The 22,811-nt window shown below is 41.0% G+C and overlaps 1 long non-coding RNA gene across 1 annotated transcript in view; it reads left to right on the forward strand.

The window, feature by feature from the left end:
• Positions 1-22,811, forward strand: part of LOC109639693 (uncharacterized) — a 154,964-nt gene that overhangs the window by 120,381 nt on the left and 11,772 nt on the right. The window contains exons 22-31 of the long non-coding RNA XR_011239964.1: positions 530-659; positions 4,065-4,140; positions 5,658-5,722; positions 7,992-8,043; positions 8,201-8,384; positions 8,657-8,771; positions 13,016-13,080; positions 15,152-15,248; positions 20,202-20,338; positions 21,677-21,743. This is a non-coding gene — a long non-coding RNA (uncharacterized lncRNA). The remainder of the gene's footprint in view (positions 1-529; positions 660-4,064; positions 4,141-5,657; positions 5,723-7,991; positions 8,044-8,200; positions 8,385-8,656; positions 8,772-13,015; positions 13,081-15,151; positions 15,249-20,201; positions 20,339-21,676; positions 21,744-22,811) is intronic.

Below are 22,811 nucleotides of genomic sequence, written 5' to 3' on the forward strand. Positions count from 1 at the left end.
AAGGCTGCCTGCAAATGTTTCCCCTGTCTCATTTTTCTGCTTTCCTCAATCTCTCTCTTTGTTTCTTTCTTCTTCTTTTTTTTATTTTTGTTTTATTTGGGTTTTTCGTACTTTCCTCGCTCTCTCGACTCAATTCTCACTCCCTCTCCCTCTCACCTCTTGTCTCTTTTCAGTCTTTTTCAATTTTCTGGCAGTCTTTCATCTCTGTTGTTGTGCTCCTTTCAACCTTCCCTTGTCCATCTTACCTCCGCCACTTGTCCCCGGCTCTCTGCTCTCCCGCTCATGGTTTTTCAGCCCTTATTTGTTCTCCTCTCTCCACTCTCCTTCTCTTCTCCCGCCTGCCTATTCTGCTGCCACAAAGGAACAAGGTAGATTTGCTTTTTAACCATATTGCATTCAGGAAATAATTACAGAGTTGCCTCTACCTCTTGAATATGTGAAGTGGACAACATGAAATAGCTTTATTAGTCTTCTTCATCTTTCATCTCCATATCAATTTCCTGTTCTTTCTATCTTTCTTTTTTCCTAGTACAGAAGATGTCTATAACCTGAGCAGACCAGTCTACTCACTGCATGCCCAAGTCCCAGATCAGGCGAAACAACAGCACCACGATCAACCCTAAAACTCCTGGGGTTAAAGAATGAGGTGAAGGCCAGAGGTGAGAACCACCTGAGAACTCTATCATGCTGTTACAGCTCAATTTCATCCCACTCCCGCCAAGATACCTCCTCAACCTCAGGGAGTATCTCAGACAGGAACACGCAATGATGGATGAGATGGACGCAGTTATCAATATTGTCTGTACATATATACGCCACACTGACGTGGAAATGTGCTCAAGAAAATAGAATACGCTTGATCACGGTAATCTTGAAAATTTCAACTCCAATCTCAGTCATTTTGTCAGATTGCTAAATTAGAAAATTACAAAAATATCCAGAGAATTATTCCATTTTAGTAATCATAGGCATTTTCAAGGGCAATTTTTGAACTCAAGTCTGCTTTCGTCTAGACTGTATCACTACTACCCCAAATATTATTAGGGTAGTTATCTTTGCAATGTCAAAGTCAAATTCAAGCTAATTTTTCTAACTTTTCAAACAGTCTGCTGCTGCAAAATGAAGAAACCATAAACTAATAATAAAGTCACAAGAACTATCTTTGCTCGTCGCCCTTCAAAATCCATGAATATATGTTTTTATTCATCAGGTTATTTTGATGGTCCTCTATAATTAGTTTACTATATTTGTCAATATTATCTTATCAGGGTTCACACAGAAACGCTTTTGACAGGTTAAGACCCCGTCCGCAAAACAAAGATGTAACGGTGTCGGCAAGTGACGAGACGTCCATCGCTTGAGTATCTTGATTCAGCTCAACTGAACAGCTCACAGTGCAGTGTTAAAAAAACCAAGGAGCACTTAAACTTGCTTGCCGTGTCCGACTTCAGCTCTGTTGCTAGGCCACAGCACTAAGGGCTGAATGAGCTGGTGACTGATCACGCAAAGCCTCTACCGACCAGACCGTCTCATTTCGGTTCAGCCTTCATGGCTTCCTCTGACTGACGCAGCCCCTGAATTGAAACAAAGCTACTACTTGGACCTAAGCTCACTGAGAATACTCGCAATGTCTCTCTCACGGTTGATGGAGCGTCGATGTGGACTTCACCGCCACCTACTGGCCCAGCATGCTTGTTTCGTGTTCTTGTCTGGATGGAGATATTTTGTAAAATGAGTGTCGTGTGGAGGGAGATTTTTTTTTTGAACCAGAAAATATCCGCAGGACTGTAGACAAAGCTGAAAAGCAGCAACATTTAATCTCAAAATGTTTTCTTCTAATACATTATAAATTATACCTTATTCTCATGAAACAATTTCTGAGGGAGATTAGTTAACGTTCATCTGTCTCGCTCTTTCCTCTTTCTTTTACACATGTTGGCGCTCCTTGTCGCCCCGGATGTGTGATTATTATCACCTGGAAATTTGAATATCAATACTTTTTGAGCAACACAGATCCGCTCACCTTTGCTTGTAATCTCCTGGGAAGGATCCTCTCTATGAGCATGTTTTCTCCCACTACGATAGCACATAAGAAAATCTTTATACGAGCATGATAGTAATCAAAGGATTTTCATGCACAGTTATTGTCCAATATGTAGAGGAGATATCAGAAGTGGGCTGACGTTTTTATGGGAAATCTAACGACTTGATTGAAATCCAGTGGAAAGTTATTACATTTTGAAAATAATTAAAGCTTACATTGTCGTGACCAAATCAATGGCAATAAAGACAAAGGTCTTTTACTATTTCAAGGCTCACCAGTTCGATTCTAGGATGTGTTTTCTCAGTCTGTGCAAAAGAAAATAAGGGGAACACAAATAAATCTGTAGAACACAAACAAGCCCATTACACTGTCACATTCAATGTATGTGAATCTGTCTTTACCTCATGCGCCTCCTCCCCAGTGTCCGGCTGGACCAGTTTGAATCTGCTCACTGCCGAGAAGAGGGGGTCATTCTCACACAGCTCTCATTTTAATGGAACACAGGCTGCTGTGCGCGTCGTGTTTCATCTTAATACGTCTGTTGCATTAAAATTCAGCACCGACTGTTATTCTTGCTCAGACAATAATGTGTCTGAGAATAGCTTCCTGTTATCAACCAGAAAGATGATTATCAATTTTTGAAAATGTCAGATTGTTTTTTCAACCGGGAATATGAATGTTTTTCCCCCTCAAGTGTGTTATTCTGGTTTATTAATATCCCAAACCATCAAACAGACTCATTTAGTGATGCATGCGCCTGCTGTTCTCAAACCAGACGAATTGTTGAGGGGCTGTACAGGTGTTTCTGCACGCTCGGCTGAAATGTACAATTTCACTTTTAATGATGATGAAGTCATTATTGTTTCTTTGGTTATTTCCTGGTTTTCCTTTTTATTTAGTTTTGGTTGCATGTGATAGAAATGATTGTTCATTTTGTCTTGAAGTGAGAAGTTAATTTAAGCCTGTTTGTCGTTTTTATCCCAGCAGCATTTTATTGATCGCATCTCTCACTCAATATTCATCGTCATATTTTCATTTTATTCCAGTTAAGTGCTGATGTCGTGCAAATAAACATCAGTCTGCACAAGGCAAAGATCTTAATGCAGAAACACACCCACTTTATTCACCCTAAATCAGGCGCAAGGCTGCAACAAAGAACATCTCATTCTCTAATTAAAATGTCCTGAATTTGATCTGAGTGCCAGAATGAAAATTTGCCTTCATCTTTGTTTCTCTGTGCAGGTTGAGCAGATTATAATTCCAAAGGGGATTCATACACAGATCACTGTTTAACCTGTACTGTGCTGTGTGCAGTTTACTGGTACAGTTTATAAACTGAAATATAGTTCACCTACCTTGTCATTTACAAACTGCACCATGCAAAATTTTAATTCCTTGACAGCAGGATGGTCTATTCAATAGTTTTATTTTATAACACATTTGAAAATAGTGCTACATGTAAATATATGCAACATTTTAGATTTTTCTAATCACCCATGAGTACTAAGGTGTCAGTACTGTTTTATTAGACAAATAATTAGTAGATATTACGAGTATATTATTATGTGAATCATTACTGACATATTATTACAATATTATATTATATGAATACTCATTAGTCATTACACAGACACAGCTCCTTACATTGGAACATCAGTCGAGACACACAGGCGCCATGGTTCCATTTACACTGGATGATGTTTGTTTGTGTTGTTGATTTCAGTTTTGTCAATCATAGTGATCATTGTTGTTTTGTTGCTGGAGAAGCTGGGCTCACTCTTCAGCAAATACCCACATTTATTACTGAACAACCAGTGATGTAAAGAAGGCCTCGCAGATAAGCTGATGGATTAGGAGGGACTGTGGTTTCATAATCATTGTAAAAGTCGATCGATTGCAATATCTAAAGATTGATGAATACTGCAGGAGAGACAGAGGTTTGTATGTGTTTATTTCTCTGTCTCTCTGTGTGTGTGTGTGTGCGTGTGTGTGTGTGCGTGCGTGCGTGTGTGTGTGTTAGGTGATTTCCTGAGCGTGTGTCATTCATGAGGACCTGATGGACATCGAGGGTCTCAACAAATTCAAGCAAAACCCAGGTAAATGGTCATTAGCTCCAAGACACCAACACAACATACATATCGACGCACATCCTCATACATGTTTAGAAGAACAAGTAGTGCAACCCACTCATCAATTCTTCCCAGCACATTCTGTCCAGTCAATCCAGTACATTACCACAATCAATATAAGAGCTCCTCATGTGCTGCACTCTGACGGCTCTTTGCTGTGTTCACTGTTTGTCAGGTTTTATGATTCAGGCCCAGTTTGAAACTGCTTTGAAAAACACAGCATGAGGTTCCACTAAAAGCTGCCCTGTAGCTGAAAGAGAGAAGGCCTCTCAGTAACAGGCCAAACTCTCTACACTCTGCTGTCAATGTGCCACTTTACCAAACGCCAATGCAAATCAATATCCGTACATTACTATAGAAACAACATTGATCAGCACTCCACTAATGGCTTTTGTATACAGTGCTCCTGCGTTGTTGCACGTTTAGTTAGTACATTATTGTACATGTGTGTGGGGGCTTTCTGGTATTGTGTAGGTGTGAATGGATTTCCATTAAAATTGAAAAACACTAAAAAAGAAAATTAATGTATGAGAGTGAACCGTAGGTGTCCACTGATTGAGGAACGATGAAGGATTTTGCAGTGAATCAGAGCAGTTTGAATGCAGTTTAGGAAAATTTATCAAATAAAAAGCTAAAATGGCAGTTAGTCTCATGCCCACAACCTCTACATTTTACTTGGCTCTACCCAGTGACCGCAAAATATAAGGAGGACACCACACCAGAGTTACTGTTAAAGCAATATGTTTTATTAACAAACAAAAAGTTGTTCAATAAAACTGAGTGTGTGGAGGTCTGGCCAACAAGAACAAAACATGACAGCATCTGGGCCAACCACACACCCACAAACCTACCCTTGACCTCCAGTGTGCAGTAAGTGAATAAGAATAAAAAACCTGAAACAGGACTACCAGACCCCCAACTCACACAGGAACAAACAAATGGAAACATTAAAAACTGTGCCATGATTGATGGAGGCTGCTGCAACTCAACTGGTGGAGACAGAGAGAGCTTCTACTCCAGCCTCCCTTTGAATCACCCTCTGCATAAGAAAAAAGGGGAGTGCCTAACACTCAGAGTCCCTTCTATGGCAGAGGTTTGAACCTGCTGCATGAGGAGCAGCTTCTCCCCCACAGTCTGTGAGACATTTAGAGAGATACACTGTTACACACACACACACACACACACACACACACACACTCACAACACCCTCATGCCTTTAAAACCCATATACTTAGAGACACGCAAAAATGTTGCAGCAAGCAATAAGCTCTGTGTGAATTTATACAGTAAAAATACAAATATAACTGTGGTGAGATGACAGGAAATTACTTTGCCTCCATGTGATGTTATCAAGGGACCGTTGACAATTGTGTAGAAAGCCTTTCAGAAAACACAGTTTGTTTATCATGTTGTTCACGCATGTGGGCTGTGAATAAGTTCCGGTTGTATTTTGTGCTCCTAAACTGTTCAATGTCCAATCACAGTGCAGCCGCCTCCAGGTTCCAGGGGGAAGCCACCAAGCGGTACAGCAAGCAGGAATTCAAACAAGGTGAGACAGGCACGCACGCACGCATGCACGCACGCACACACACACACACACACACACACACACAACTACAATATATCTCATGCCTCCTGCTAAGGAAACCACCCTAACCACTGAGAAATTAGAACAAGGAAAACTGGAAGCAAAGACAGAAATGAAGAATAGAAAAAAAAGATTTGATTAAACCATGGGCTCTTATAGCCTCCATCAGTCTTCTGTTACAGACCATAGCTCCGCTCGCAGATTCTTCATGCTGCTGTTCCTTCACTGCATAATTAACCACAGTAGTTCTCTCAGAAATGGGTGGAAATATCCAAATCACAATAAAGCAGAGGGACAGAGACTGTTGTGCCTCTGATTCTGTAGGAGAAGTTCATTCTGCACATAATTGCAGTGAATTATATTGCTGTGACTGTCTGGACATTAAATATTAATTGTCTCAGACTGCCGCCCTTATGTTGCTGATCCCCACTAAATGGGACACTTTACACAGACGCCATTTGTCACACTTATTTGCTGTCATCTCATATTTGTTCCCCTGCTAAAAGTAGCTCCCTTATATCTGCATCTTTGTTTAGGACTCCAATATCAACAAAGTGACATTTTGAGTGTGAAGGCAGAAGTAATTCTTATTTATTAATCTCTCTGAATCAAGAATTCTGTTTTCCTTCGACTTTTATTTATCCAGTGAAAGTTGACTGAGCACATGTCGGCTATACGGCAGCACATTGCTACACAAGGCCGACTTAAGCCTTTCCATTGCCCATTGTAGAATCTGAGCTGTTCCACACTGCTCTATTGTTGGTGGTGACAAGCTCTCCTGGAGCACTGCCTTGCTCAAAAACACTACAGTAGTTTATAAAGGCAAGAGAAAATCTTATTCAGATTTGTCCAGCAGGCTCAAGGTGCAGAGTGCCAGTGTCTCTTCTAAAGCCTACAAATAGATTTTTTGAGGTCAGAAAGGTCCTTGAAAGACCTGCTCAGCAGATACTGGACACAATTTATAGTTAATGACTCTCTTAATGATTTGGCGAAAAACAGGATAAAGACATTTGGGTCCAGACTTAATGACCTTAATTACCATTTTGATGTATTACCTCTGTCTTTGTACTGTTAATTCCTGTCATCCTCTTCAGTCAGCTGCATTATAGAAAGTGACTTTTCTGTCCTTGTCTTTGGGAGCTCCGAGAAAGTTTGGTGTTCATTCTTATTTGCATGGTGGCTTAAATTTAACTCAAAGGTGATTTAAGACATTTGAGAAATTTGATTGAAGCTGAAAGGAACTACTTGTGACACAATCATTTATTCCACATATTTGCTCCCCTTGAGCACCGACATGCAAATTATGTGATTGCTGAAAACCACGGACTGTAAATAAAGATGGATGACACGTCTCCATTCTTCCCACTGTGCAGAAATAAAGCTAAAATATCCTGGATATAAACGCTGCCATCCTGCATGTTTGGAGCCAGAGTCTGAACAGTAGCAATGTTCCAATTGTGAGTCACTGCTGTCAATCATGAAGTTTAATCTCACTGTAATGAATCTATTAAATAAAATTACTAGAAAAAACTTTAAATCCCTAAAACCATCTGAGAGAAAAATGTATACAACATGGACTTCTTAATTTGGTCTATTGCCTATCCACTAACAAAGGAGTTAGCTGGGTTTATGATCTATACTACAGCCAGCCACTTTGGCTTCACTTTTTGGGAACTGTCATGTCATATGAAAATGTGCTCTGGACAAATCTGTATCCAAGGTTTTTGATTTTCCAATTTTTGTGTCTTTTAGTCCATAACCTGAATTTGTGTGTCTGTAAAAAGTCGGTCGTGATTTTGATCGACCCTTCAACAGTTCGATTCTACAAGTCCTTTCCATTTCGATAACCACGGAAATTGTTAATTCTTAATACAGCTGTAAAGTCAGCAGTGGGCTTGGCACTTGGCAGCAACAGCATTTCTATTGTGTTCGGATTTATGTCTGAATGAACAAAGTGATAAAGACCGGTGGAGTAAAACACAGTGGTGTAGAGTCTATAGTCATTTTTTATCAGTGGAGACACTTCTTCTCAGAAAACCTGTCCCACAGAACTGTAGAGGCTGACTTAAAGTCTGCTGTCAGTTATTTCAAATAGGTTTTATTTAACTGCCTCCCTAGAAATCCTTCAATTATAAGCAGTAAACCATGCAAAGTGATAAAAGTTAACAGGCAGAGACAGATGTGACTCATTCTGATGGTGAAAAACTTATCAAAATGTTTCACTGTTTAGGGTTCTACACAGCAGATGATGCATTTTTCTCCCTCTATCACCATCAGTGCAGGTAATATATGAACGCCTGGATCTGCTTAAGATATATGACTACTTCCATTTTTATCTCTAAAAAAATGCATAAATTATCTACCTTCTAATTCCACAAATGTCTGTCTGTCTGTATTGCTGTCATACTATGACGCCATTTTTCAACGACACCTACAAAGCTGTCTAGAGAGTTTGATGACGGGGTCTGTGTGTGGAATTAAAACCATCACTTCCTGCCTCTGCCTGTTGCACCGGGCTGCTCCACCTCTCGACTGAATAATGTGGAGGATCTGTTGCTGTAGTGAACGAGTTTGTGCAGAGAACCTCCCGTTGACAGTAACATCTTCATTACAGATAAACCAGGTAGGATGAATTTTTCTAAAATCACTCTGCACCATTGAGTGTTTATTAAAAGCTCCGCACACAACCTCCAGCACACAAACAATAAAAAGTGACAGTATATTGTAGAACTGTTTGAAGAGGACTCACTAATGAAAAGGAATAGTTCTGAAGTTACACCGGAGCAATAACACAGGCCAAGAACACAGCCCATTCCAAAAAGGCAGGTTTAGAACGGGCACTGCACTAGTTATAATGACTCATATAACTTATAACTGTTGTCTATCTACCTGTAGGTATGAGATGCTGTCAGAGTCTGCCAGGAAAGACGGTGTGTTGGAAACTCCTTGTTCAGCTCCCTGATGGAGTGAGAACTGTGCTTCTCATGCGCGCAGTAGGAGAGCCCTTCAGGTAGATTCTGACATTGCTTCTTGCAGCACATTGTGCCCTTTATCAGCTGGTGCATGATATTTTCCTGGCTCCCCTTCTTTTCTCCTCTCCCCCTCTTATCTCTTCCGCTCTCTGACAATCGTGTTCTCTCTTGTTTCACACTGTTCTGACCCCCAGTCCTCGATAAGTACATTAACACAGATGAATAGCCCTGCTTGTACAACCATAATCAGAGCAGAAAATTTCATCTGCTAATGTGTTTGGCTAGGTACTCACAGTGCTCATACACCAACTTCTCCAGCCGTCCACACACAGGTTTATGAAAAAGAGGACGGTATGAATCACATTGCAGTGCCTCCAGGCTGAAGAGCCTCAGCACTTAATTGCACTCTCTAGCTTCTCTCTAGCAGCTATGTGTGAATTGGTGGGTATGCAGGTTTATATATATCTCTGATATGTTGCAGGGCACTTTTATAATGTAAGAAAAACATTCTGACATGTAAACAACTCTTCTTCAGCATAGTTCAAACATAAGGTTCTGGGAATTGAAAAACACAACAAAAAGTGCATCTTTCCGCAGTTGTTTTTTTATTCTGTTAGTTTGCCTGTAGGCTGAACAACGTTTGCAACCTCAAGTCACAAAGCTATTTTGAGGTGGATTTAATTAGGAGTTAAAGGTACATTTTCTGATCCTATATATACCGTGTACATTTTTTTGTGTAGGAAATTTGAGAAGATGACAACAAAATCAAGAATTTAAAGAAACATTGGCCACGGACTATGACTCACTGGTCAATTTGTCAGGGATGAAGAATCACATTTTTTTAAATCTAGATGACCATTGTAAATTGGGGTGGGATAAGGTGCTCTTACTTTATTTACAAAGAAGTTCAATCAGGAGAGACTTACAGAGAAACAAATGATAATGAATCACTAAGAATGGATTTAAGTTTACTGTGAAAAAGAGGAAGAGACTTTGGTGCTCAGATCCCAGCAGTAAATAGAACACCATGGAAACTGTCCAATGAGTTAGATGCTTTAGGTTTGAAGGAGATTCTCCCTGGAGTGTAGACACTGGTGGTGGTGATGAGGAACAGAGCACGAAGTTGGGACGTCTCATGAAGGCTTCTTATTTGACGGCTTCAAGGGTTGAGGAGGTGTAGGGGTGGAGGTGGGTGGGTAGGAGGGAGAGAGAACTTTTTAAACTTGGACATCTTGCAGATGATTGGCTCAAGGTGAGTGTGGCAGGTTGGGATTGGATGAAAAGAAAGAATGAGCTGGTGGAGCTTAGAGAACTAAACATGTGGCTTAGAATGTGAAAACTGTAAACTTTTCCTGAAAGATACTAAATTACTGTTACTTGTTCAGGTAATTTAAAGGTGACTGAGGCCAAGATCTGCTGGCTGGTGTGTACTGGATTCAAGGGCCATTTATTGAGGTCGCAATAAGTGGATTGGAGGAATTTATATTTTGTCTGGAAAACAAACAACATAATTAATTCATTACCATGCACATAATTTCTAAGAAAATAATATAATTAATGAATCAAACACAAAGTTGTTGAGATAAGTTATGCATCCACTAAAGCTGTTTTCAGAATGTCCGCACAATGTCTACACATGAGAAACACTGCAGGAGATTCTATAGTCAGACACATTTATAGCACCACGGAAACCTCCAGAGCATTCAGGTGAGAGGTGGTGCAGCAGACAGAGGCAGGACGTGATGTATACATTCTGGAGCAGAGATCCTGTGTTTCTGTTTACAGCACGTAGACACCAGCTTCAGCTCTTATCACCAAAAGCTCTCTTTGCCGGTGTCTTCTACGTGTATGGTACCGCATTTTAATCCTGAGATATTTGTATTCTTTTTTCTTCTTTTTTTTGCATCATGTGTGTTAAGAACTCAGTGCCTGTCTGAAAGCAGCTTATGTCAGTAAAGCATCTGATGTGTTCATCTGTAATAAACAATTCTCACAGATGTATCGGGGCTATTAAGAACTACTAAACATTAAAACATAAATTGAGTTCAGATGCATAATATAAATACATAATACAAGCGATAGAGCCCCATGGTCTCAAACAAAGAGATTAGCCTGGAAACACCCAGACCTTAAATAACCTTCCCTACAAAACTCCTCCCCTTGCACAGGCAGTTGAATCCCGCCTCCAACCCTGACCTCACAGAATGGCCTCTTGAGATTGTTTAACCGAGGCATGCACAACAAGACAAGTCAACAGTTTAGGTCAGATACACTGGAGCTTCGAATTTCTGCTGCATTTCAACTTCCATCCAACTTTATATTGATTTTTGCAGCAAGTCTTTACTTGGAGCAGTGTTCCTCATGTTTGTGATTTTCCTCGTTTGCACTTTGTTCATTGGGAGCACCTTAATGAAAAAAAGATGAAATTGCAATAAAGCAGTGCTCCCACATCCTTCAAACACGAAATTATTCCCCACAGTACCTCTCAGCAGCTCCTCCTTATTGCACTGAGGACAGAGGGTCATGCCCCCCCTTGAGTCAGTGCATTAACGGCTGATTGACGCTTGGTGTCGAGCAAATGAGGTCTAGTAAGCTAGGTGATGCTGTAACAAAGACCTGAGGCTCGCTTTAATTGTAGATGACAGGATGGATGCTGTGGTGGAGAGCGTCATCTGTCTGCACACACACACACACAAAACACCTCTTTCCCTGTGTGTATTCCTGATTCGCTCACTCACACACACACACACACTCAAGGCCTGGTTGTAATTAGTGGCACAGGGGTAGTGGTCACACATAATGCCACTAATTGGACTGGCAGGCACCATTACCCAGAGCTAATCACCATTCTCTGGGTGACAAGGCGTCCTGACCCTCTGACCACAAGCTGCAAGCCAAACCCGTATCACTGCTAGAGCTAAGGGAGCCTTGCTGCCGCACCAATTAGCCAGCTAAACTCACCCGACTCAACCTGTCGGTATCAGGCAGACTTTGCATTACCTGATTTCCTGGCAGTGCTTTGAATTGGGTGGGGGTGTTTAGGGCTAACCAGTGTTCGGCTGAAAGTCAAAAGTAGGACCTCACCTCGTCCCTGTTACCCCTTGACAATCTGTGTTCACATGGCTATGATGGGAATTATTATATCTTCAGAAAAATCCCTAGATGTTGGTCTGTACTGCCTGTTAGATCTGCCTTATTGAGTCACTGGACGGATCCGAGAGCGGCTCAGAGATGCTCGGCTGACGTCCTGAGGTTTTGACGCTTTTGAACATAAGTCCAGCAGCGTTTGAATGAGAGAGAGAAAGAGAGAGAGAGAGAGGGAGAGGGGGAGAGCTTCCTGTCTGGAATGAAGGCAGTTACCTGAACATGGCTGAAGCAGAGAGCTTTTTCCAGCTTTCCACACCAGGAGGCTTTCATTTTCGTGCCCATTAAACATGACCTGACTTTAATTACGTTTGCAAGGCTTTCAAGTAGACCTCATTTAAAATGAGGGTTTTGTAGCCCTTTTTCACGATGCTTGATTTTTAGCTCTGGCTGTTATGTATCGTAAGAGATCAATAGCTTTAATATATGCTCTTTGCAAAAGGTAAAATTGTACAAATCTGGATGGAGCTGTATTGTCTTCATCATTGTTTATGTCTGTCGGTCAAATGATTCTCTGATTTACCTCAGAGAGCATGTTTCCTGGCTCCTGCTTCAGATTATCAGTTTATCTTTGAAAGGATTTCTTCATACACCTCAGGAGGAACCTTGGTGCTGAAAGGGATCATGAATTGATCTTGAAGTTAACAGCTGATTTAACTTTCTGTCATCTGTCTAAATCTATTGTATCCTTAAAGATGCTCTTACACAATGAGATTTTCTGAGTGCATTCAATGGTACATAGATGATTGGAAACACCATGCAGATGTCAGAATGGTCATCTCAGTCTCAGCCCATACCCACAGATCACAATTTACCTCAACAAGAGTGAGGAAAAACTACCATAAAAACCCTTTTAGCAAGGAAATCAAAGCAGAAACCTCGAGAGTCGCATGTGAGGGATCCCTTTCCCAGAAGGGACAGACGTGTAGCTGTGCATATCAATACAATAACAATATTTACAACATTCATGAGAAAGAGAGTGGAACATACATGGAGAGGTGTATCAATGTTCAATGTCCACCGCTCAATTCACTAAACACCTGTCTTTTAAAATTGCTGTGCCACTCATCTAATTGTGTTGTGTGTTGTGTGTCTGTGTGTGTGTCTGTGTGTGTGTGTGTGTTGTGCGTGTTTTCAGGAAGCAGGTGGTCAAGTTCCAGAAATGCAGTGACTAGTACCAGTTTGGCAGAGGAGCATCAGAGGGTAAGTTTGTGTTGTGCCTAACTTCAGCTTTAACATTAAACACTTTCATTGTTTCAACATGAGGCTGACATTTTGTTTAGCACATGACCTTTGTGGCAAAACAACCTTAGAGGCACAAAAATTGCTTTTAACACAAGATTAAACATAAAAGAGATATGCAGTGTATGTAAAAGTATAAACTCTGGAATTTGCATTGATTGGTAAATGTGATCTGATCTTTATAAAAGGCACAATTTTAGACAAATGCATTGTGCTTAAGTGCTTGTAACACAATTGCAGTCTTTCATGTCTTTACTTTCATTTTGCTGGTGGAAAAAGAATGAATGCCTTTCGGGGATATATTCAAATAATCACGTCAATTGAAAATAAAAATGTAATTCCACAATGGCATTTACAGTTTCCACAAATGTTAATGTTACATGAACAAAAGGGCAATAATCCAATTTGCATTTTCATTTTCACATACTTACATTTCAGTTTATGTCATACCTTGCTCAATATTCAAACTTTATACAAGTTTGAAAATTCAAATGCAATGAAAACAGTGTGACCTGATTGTTAATTTATCCAAATAATAGTCAAGACAACTGTTCAGCAAGACTTACTGTAAGATACCTCAATGATGGCGACCTGTCCATCAGGCAGAGTAAGCATCAGTGAATCACGACGCTCCGTTCGTAACTGGATGGAAACGACAACCGCAGCGGCCTGAAACTAGCGAACACACTTGTAGCGATTTGCATCGGGATAGATAACTCTTACCCAAATACGTATAATCCAAGCACAACACAGAACAGCAATCCTATAGTTCACCAGAACTGCTCTGCCTCATCAGTTAATGATACTGTAGCTGCTGAAACAAGATCTGTAAATCCACTGAGGCCAAAAAAAAAACTAGTAATGAAAGTTTTTTTTTCGTCATTCAGCGTTTGCAAAGCCCAGGTCAAATCTATAAATCTGTGTCACATCTGAAGGAGGATCTTTTCAGCATTTCTTACAGATACAATCACAAAAAGAAGAAATTTCCAACAGCACTTGAGACAAGTGAATATTGTAGCCTATTCATAGGTCACAAAAGCCCATTTAGAATATTTTAATCTGTAAATGTCATGCTTTCCATTTACCAGAAGAAAAGTTCATAAATTAAAATGTGATTCAGCAAGTGTACTAACTGTATACCATGTCATCATCTAGTCACTATTTTGTCCTTTCTCATATTGCAATGGAGTGTCTGAATAAAAAAAAGAAATGACAAAGATTAAGTCCGTGGCTGTGTCCCCCAGCACTGGTGGAGACAGTGATTCAGGCTGTCAGGATCCTCCAGGGCAAAAAGCCCACCTGGGCAGAGGCCAAGAGCCAGCTGGGAGGGAGACAGTGGCAGCGCAGGATGAAGGGATGAATAAGGGAAGGAAATTGAAAGGAGAGATGCAGGGAGACAGAGCCATTTGGGCTTGACAGAGAGGAGATTGGGAGTGTGGCAAAGAAACACAGAGAAAATGGGAGAACTAAAGTGCACTAAAAATGAGTGGAGCCAAACCTGACAAGCAGAGATTGTGTACAGTCACACCATGCATGGAGAGAAACGCAGAGGAGAGGTGGACCTGCTGTTGTTTTTCTTTATCTTGGTACCTAAAGGAACATTTGTTGGATTTTCAACCTGCAGCTTCATTTTTTGACATTTTTCTTTGGCGTTAAGGCCAAATTGTGGAATTGATACCAATACCTCTGTAGGATTATAAGAAAACATCAGCTGAGCAATGAGATACATACATTGCTAAGGATTAAAAAAAAAAAAGCAATTTGCAATATATAAAGAGGTTCAAGAGGTGCAGGTTAAAATGTGAATTGCACCTTGAAATATTGGTGCCTTTGCTCTGATTGCAAAATAAACAAAGGATCAGCTTTTATTAGATTTAATCAAAGTGCAGGTTTTCATTAGAATACAGATCAGTCAGTTTATCAAAGGCAAAAAACTGGATGAAAAGACTAAAAGGCATTTGTTTACCAGTGCAATTGTGGTTTTTATGGGTTTATCAGTTTGTTATATGTTTTTTTGCTTTTTTTTTTACAGACTTGTTGCACAAAAACATTCAAGAAGGGGCGTTTCATTGGCACAGTGTGAGCGTGAGAAGGGAGCTGAAGCTGGACTGCAGCAGATCACAAACAGGGTATGTCTAAGTGTGAGTGCAGGGTGAGTGAGAGTGTTACAAAATTGGAAATCATTGAGTCCTGCTCTCAAAATGAAAGACAACGCTCTTGAATAAAGAGAGGAGAAAAAAAACACAGCCTTAAATCTATAACTTTCCCTGCACACACCTCCCATACATCTGACATACATGTCATATGTTTTATATTTGACTTCTTCCCCTCGCTTGTGGATTCAAACCTTCACAATTTTTATTTAGTGATTTATTTTTTATCATTTACTTTACTTTATTTTTGCTTTTCAAACGGGATTACAGCAGGTGAAAATTGAATGCGAAGAAGTTGAAAGTTAAAGTCACACATTCATAATAACATCAGGTTATGGTTCCCTTTTTTAATTAGAGGCTGCTTACAAAAGAAGATGTGATTTGTGGAAAATAATTTTCTCGAGTGCTCTAAAATATGATGAAGTTTGCCGACGTGCAGGTGAAATGTGTCCCCTCTGACTCGCTGAGCTAAATATTCATCTCGACGATCTCACTACTGTAACCGTCGAGCCGCTGGAGAAAACACATAAAACACAAAGCTGTGGGGGCATTCGGGGAGATCACAAAGAAGGTTAGAAAACACGAAAACATTTATGTCCTTATGAGAACAACTCAGAGTAGGAAATGAATCAGGCCGATAGTCGTAAAAGAAAGTCACAGAGGGAAACACATTTCCACTGTTTCCTGGTCTGTGCGTCCTTGAGGGTGTTTGCAGATGAACTTCATCAAAATGTCGAAGTGAACTTGGAGAAGGAAAAAATGTTGATGTTACACACACACACACATATTACTAGCCTGTGCTCTCTGTGCCTTCTCCTCAGGTGCAAGAGTTAGAGATGTTCGCTATGGTTCATTGCCTCCTCCAAGAGGTTATGTTTTCATTGTTATGTTTCATCCGTCAGCTGGATTACGCAAAAACTACTGAACCGATTTTATTAAAACTTGGAAGGTGGAAGGATTGGGTTTTACACTTTCATAACATTGAAATTAGAGCGTTTGTTGAGATTTTTGTACATTTTTCAAGAAATACCACAGATCTTTAGAAGAGGACTCGTGTCTGTGAGTGTTTACAATTTGGTGCAGCCTGATTGAATTAAGGGGACTGAGGTATGTGCCATTCTACTTCATACAGTCTTCCTGTCCACACCTAAAGCAGTGAGGGAGCAGAACAGCCGACACATGCTTGTGGTGGCGTTCTCCACTGAGTCAGCGGTCAGTACATTTACACACAAGTTGTTATTAAGGGTTTATTGACTGGGATGAGCTGTAGTCCAGTGAGCACACTAAGCCAAAGACACTTTGAAATTAGGCAAACAGAACTTTCACAGCTGCACTCTGGGTAACACTGGCTCTCTTGCATTTCTGCTCAACAGTATGATTAACTCACGTCAAACAGACCTCATCAACGTAAACACAGGGATAACCTCACAATCCCAAGTGTCAATCAGTGAAATATGTTGTAATATTCTATCGAGTGACAGCAAGTTAGGAAACGAGCGGTAGATTTTCAGCTTTTTGCGTGAGGCAAGTTTAATGCAAACATCTCTGGTAAAAGCTGTCTTTCTTTATGTTCTGGTTTGGATCATTGTTGGTCCTCAGATGAATATACTGTAATAGACTAGCCTGTGTTTAGTGCCTGGTCCTGTATTTGAGAGTTGCCATAAAGCAGCAGAACAGTTGTTATCAACAAAGTCCCGTTTTACTCACTCATGCACTTGAGAAAACAAAAAGAAGCTGTTCCTGCTGCCTGGTCTGCTTTTCTCTGAGGGGTGTCTACTTTTGGATGAGTCGGTCGTCATTTGTCTTGCTGTTTCATGTCTTGCTATTATGTTCTCTGTGCATTATGCGCTAACTTCAGGTTGTTGACCATGCCATCCCCGCTGTGTCGTTTGACCAGCGCTCCGTCGCACCTCGACTACGTCATCACAACAAAACACACGTGCACACCGGAAATCTGAGGCCCCTCGTCTCTGTTGACAGCATCATTCCCGTCACTTCATGATGCTACCAATTTGCATGTATTGCATGGAGCATTTTTTTTTCTCCTGGGGCGAACGAGTGAGGAGCAACAACAACTTAAAGCAGCTTGGAGTTTTCGCAGAATCCTTTGAATAGGGTTGGTAACTGCTGGAGCTTCAGTGCACCCTGCCTCTATTTACCACCCGAGGCAATCACACATGTTGCCTGTGCTGCCGGTTACCTCCTATGTCCTTTCACCAAAGTTTCCACTACATCTCTTTAAAGCAATTTAGCCTCAAACATCAACAGGTTGGGGAAAGTAATCTGCGCATTGAAAAGATGTCGCCTCTTCACTACAACGTGAGCCCATGCTCAGGCGTTTATTCCATAATGGAGACCAGATTGTCTTAAACTGCCATAAGGCGGGGCACTGCAGCGGAGTGCATTATGGTCATCTTTGAGGAAGGCTCTTGAAATTTGAAGGGACTTACTTTGAGTAGATATCAGATAAGACGTCAGTGGAGGACAGCTAGGCAAAGCTACAGAGAGTTTACAGCAGCTAATGTATGTTTCCTGTTTCCCAAACCGACTGTGACTTCTGTTTTCTCTTGAACTCTTTCTATTTTCATGTGTGTATATGGTCTGTGTGGCATTCTGTGTCCTCTCCTCTAGTCTGTAGCTGTGTTTAATTTATATCACATTCGTAAAGTAAGTAAAAATTAACCAAAATTATTTTTAAGATTAAGATTTTACACTATATTATAATAATTTCTGAATATTTTATATTATGGCAGATGTTTTGCTTATTTGATGTCTCCTCAAGTGAAAAGATTGTAGACACAAAAGCAGGAAACCAATGTGTCACGTTTTCATCAGCGTCTTTGTTAGTATGTTTGTCACATTCTTAAATATTTGGGCTTTATGTGTGACAGCTTCTCTTCTGATTACTGTCTGTGGAGCAGAAAGATAGACCAGCATAAGGAACAAATTGCCATCCAGCTGCAGAGAAAGGGGTTGTCAGTTGTTGCTGATCAGGGGGAAAAAAACCCAAGCAATGTGTCAATTCAGGGGCTGCAACCTTCAGAGGCTACATTTTAAGGCTGATTGGATTAGAGCGGCGTGATTAGGCTGTCCCATTCCGATAGCTCCTACAAGTGCAGCCGACAAATGTCCTTCCCTCCCCAAGAAAGGAAGGGTCCAATCGGTGGATCCTTCCCTGCCCAACCTATCCCAGGATTCATTGCACTTCAATGACAAACCGTTGTTCAAATAGGTAACGGTCCTGGCAAGCAACTGGATGGCCAACGCTCGACACTTTGACTCAACCGAACAGTTAAGGCTGTAAAACCAAGGGGCAATAAAACTTTCTTCTTTGTGTCGAACTTAAGTTCTGTTTCTACACAACAGAGTAAAGAGCAGGATGAGCTGGTGACGTCGATCTCTGTAGTCCACACAGTCTCATTCCAGTTTGGCCTTCACCATCTACACAACCCACAAAGGAAGCAGTCTTCGTGGGCTGGGTAGTCTGCGTCCTCGGGAGGATGCAGCCCTTCAATTCAGACACAGCTACACACACAGATATGCACACACACAAGCAATATTTTTTTATCTGTCAGTATGTGTCAGCAAATTGATACAATTTTAAGAAATTGATTATTGTATTTTGTGAGTACTTGTACCCTTTTAAGGTCAAATATATTCAGAATAATTTCTTAAGGAAACAAATAATTGTGTGTGTGTGTGTGTGTGTGTGTGTGTGTGTGTGTGTGTGTGTAGCCACAGAGTGACTGTGTGTATTCTTTCAAGTCCTGAATGTGTCGTCAGAGAGAGATGGTGAGAAAGATTGATGAACTATCAAACAGGGAGAGTGAGGGGGTTGGTTGAAGGAGAATGAGTGAGTAAGTCACCTGACAATTTGTCCACCCCGATCTTTAGGTCTCAATCGTTCTCATCCTCCTCTGTCTTTTCAAAATGTCCTTCGTCTCCACAGGACCTCTCCTCTGTCACCTTTCTTTTTCTCTAGCCAATTTCTTTCCAGAGTGTGCCATTCACACTCTTTCTTCCTCTTTGGTCTCTCTGACCTTTCATGCTCTCTCTCTCTGTCGGTTGGTCCATTGCTCTGCTTCGTTGCCCCCACTTCACTGAGTCGCCAGTTCACAATGTGGCCACAGCGTGACATTTAGGGACAATTGCGTCGTGGCAGTTATAGATTGCAACTGCAGTGTTTCAGAGTGACATATTTGTCTAATGGCTCGGCCGCCTGTTCCTTCTGACTTGCCAATAATCAGTGACCCTCTCCGTTTCTTTGTCCATCCATGCACCCGTCCACAGGAGCAGAAGTAGAACTGTACAACTTTCAGAAAATACAACAAAAAACATTTGAAAAAGCAGGTTTGTTTTTCTTTTAGATAATCAATCCCAAATTGCTTGAAGTTGTGTGTTTTCTGTCCAAATTAAATTATCCCTCATTACAGCTCTTTCTTTGAATCCAATAATCCTGATTTTTCTGTTTTAGAACACAATCATATGTATTTTTATTTGATTAAGATGAAAGACGATAAGAGCAACTGGAAAACAACTCAAACGCCATGGTTGACTAGAGAGGTCAGGTGAAATGAATGAGGGACTCAGGGAGGAGAAAGAAAGTGTCCATAATCTGTACCACTTATCATTTGAGGGTGATGGGGAGTCTGGAGCCAATCACTGCTGACATTTGCGGTGGGGTTAGAGCCTGGACAGGCTGCCAGTGTGTTGTGGGGCAAACATAGAGATAATCAACTATTCATACTCCCATTCATATCTATATGTACAAGTTAGAGTAATCAATTAATTAATCCAGGACTGTGTTAGGAGCATCTATCCATCCATCCATCATCCATCCAATCGTCCTGCTTATCCTTTGAGGGTTCCTACAATCAATTTAGAGTCTCCAAATAACCCGTCCCCAACCCTCATGTGTTTGAACTGCAGGAAGAAGCCACAGTACCCAGAAAAAACCCTTGGGGGGAGAAGATGCAAACTCTACACAGAAACGAGGACCTTGTGGCTGTGAGGTGACAGTGCCAACCGCTGCACCACCGTGCCACCCCAAGGAAAGGATGTTGAAGGTAACTAAGGAGATTGAAAAGAGTTACCTGGAGAACAAGAGGAGGTCAGAGGTACAAGAAACAGAAGCAGAAGTTTGTTGACATGCTTGGCAATCAAGTGTTACCGTTGTCTGTGACTTTAGATCTAATGCTACAATGATTATGTGATAATTAGATGTCTAAAATGATACATAATTGGTCTTATTTAAAGCTGCAATAATCAGTGTTTTTTTATTTTGGATCAGATGTGGAACCTGCAGAGATATATCACCCAGCTCTGCAGGTTCCCGCAAAGATGGATTGACAGCGATGCTGAGGATTTTATGTAATATGGGGAGCACTGAGAAAGAAGACAAATAATAAGTGGTTGGCAGACAGCGAGGAATGGTAAGAAGCCATCGCAGGGGGATGTGGAGGGAAGGAAGAGCGATGAGAGGGAGGAAAATGTGGGGAAATGGGGACTGATTAAAGATGAGATGGAGTGCTGAGGTCAGTGTAAAAAATATTTAAAGACGGAGACATAGAGGAAGGAGAGAGCAGAGGGAGGATTAGTAAACATTTGATCATAAATTTAGACAGAATAAATGTACAAGTGAAGACTTTGCAGGATACTTTGTTCCAGAGTGGTACATTGTTCTTTTTTTATAGACTGTTCAACATAAAAACAAGCCAAGAATACAGAGCAAAGAGTGAGAAGAGGACAGCTATTTAACACAACTGGGTATTGTAGAAGTGCACCGTGGAGGTGGAGAGTAGACTGAAGGAGAGACTAATTCCACTGCACCAATGCTGATGGATGGACTAAAGGAACCTTATTTTACCTTATAAATTTTTTATTCCTAGATCCTCCAAACTATTAACTGCTTCCCCTTTGTTCCTCTACTCTTCCTCTCTTCCTCTCCCCTCACTCAACCACTTCTAAGCTCTCTGCTGGGATGAAACTTTTAGAACAGCTCCGACTTTCTTCTTAGTCAGCATGTTCTCAAAATTACAGCTAAAGCTTTGACAAGTTCAGTGTGAACCTGCATGCACACGATGAAACCCTGGACAGTACCGTAAACTACACTCCATTTCCACCGAATGCATGCACGCCTTGTGTTTGTTCTGTTTATCTGCACGCGGTGACAGCTACAGATTCAAACAGTTTTGTGACATAGTTCCAGGGTTGGATTTGATTTGGTCTGTATGACTTCTTCGTGTAATCAGAGTTTTTTTCTTTAATGTTTGCTTTACTTGACTGCAGCCAGTCACCGCCAGGAGCTAATCAAGATGATTTGGCTTAACAATGCTTTGGGAACCAAATATGACAAAAGCAGCCCAGCTTAAAAAATTAACAATATATTTTTTTTATTGCTTTAGATTGAGCCAAACAGCTGCCTTGGCCATCCTCATAGAACCAAAGGATTGTGTCTTTGTTGAAGAATTTGTAAGTAAATTATGTGTGTGTGTGTGTGTGTGTGTGTGTGTGTTCATCTTTTACATGTTCACTTGTTGTGGTGTGGTTTGAGTTCCACATGCTGCTGTTCGGTTTCCAAATTTGTGCCAAGTCAACATGGGCAAGTCCATGAAACACAGAATGCTCACAAGTATCACATTCAGATCCTATTTGATTTGATCCAGGAGGACAAACTTTTTAAAATTATTTTTCAAAAAAACATACCAAACTCCCTTAATGTCCTGAAACACCTTCCGCTGTGAATTCCAATGTTGAACTGTTGAGTCTCCCCTCGAACACAGCCCCTTCATTCACACTCTGCTTTCAGAGTACGTGTGTGTCGCAGCAATTAACAGGAACAACATTATAGAGCTGGAGAAGCTTTCCATCAACTTCTTCCAGAAAGCACCTCTGAGACAGGAACCTTTGCTTTGCCACCAGAACTGTGTGTGTTACCGGAGCTTTTTCATTGATTTACTGCTGCAGTGAGAATATTCCTCCCACTAGTGACAATAAAGTTTAAGTGAAGTCAAGTGTGAGCGCTGGTGCATGAGGGTTTGAGAGAAGCAGCTTGCGTGTGCCTGTGTTTTCATCAGGTTCCTCCTGCTGTGTACCCAAACGTTTCAAGGTTCTGCTTAAGTATGACACTGACAGCTGAGAACAACTGTGTGCTTTCTGTGTTTTTCTGTTTATATTACACCCGGGCGATGATGAATACGTGTCTTCTCCCCCTGCTTTTTTTTTTCCTGACAACTGAGGATCTATTCATGGCTGACTCACTCAAAAGAGCAGAGAGCAAGAGAGTGTGTGGGTTTTTTGGATATCTGTCACTCACTTCTGTTGCTTTATTCCATGGGTGGGAATTAGATTTGACAAAGTTGAGCTCAATATTAATGTGATCACAGGAGGATTTTGCTGCTGCCAAGATTTCTTCTCCCCTCAGCTCAGAGTAGGGTCTAGTGTTGATCTTGCTTGGCTTGGAAGGCTACGATTCATGACTCGTGTTAACTCGATGAAAGTACCACATGATTAATGGAAACATACATTAAACATTCCACT

This window comes from Paralichthys olivaceus, chromosome 22 (genome assembly GCF_024713975.1).
Source record: "Paralichthys olivaceus isolate ysfri-2021 chromosome 22, ASM2471397v2, whole genome shotgun sequence".
Classification (NCBI taxonomy): Eukaryota; Metazoa; Chordata; class Actinopteri; order Pleuronectiformes; family Paralichthyidae; genus Paralichthys; species Paralichthys olivaceus.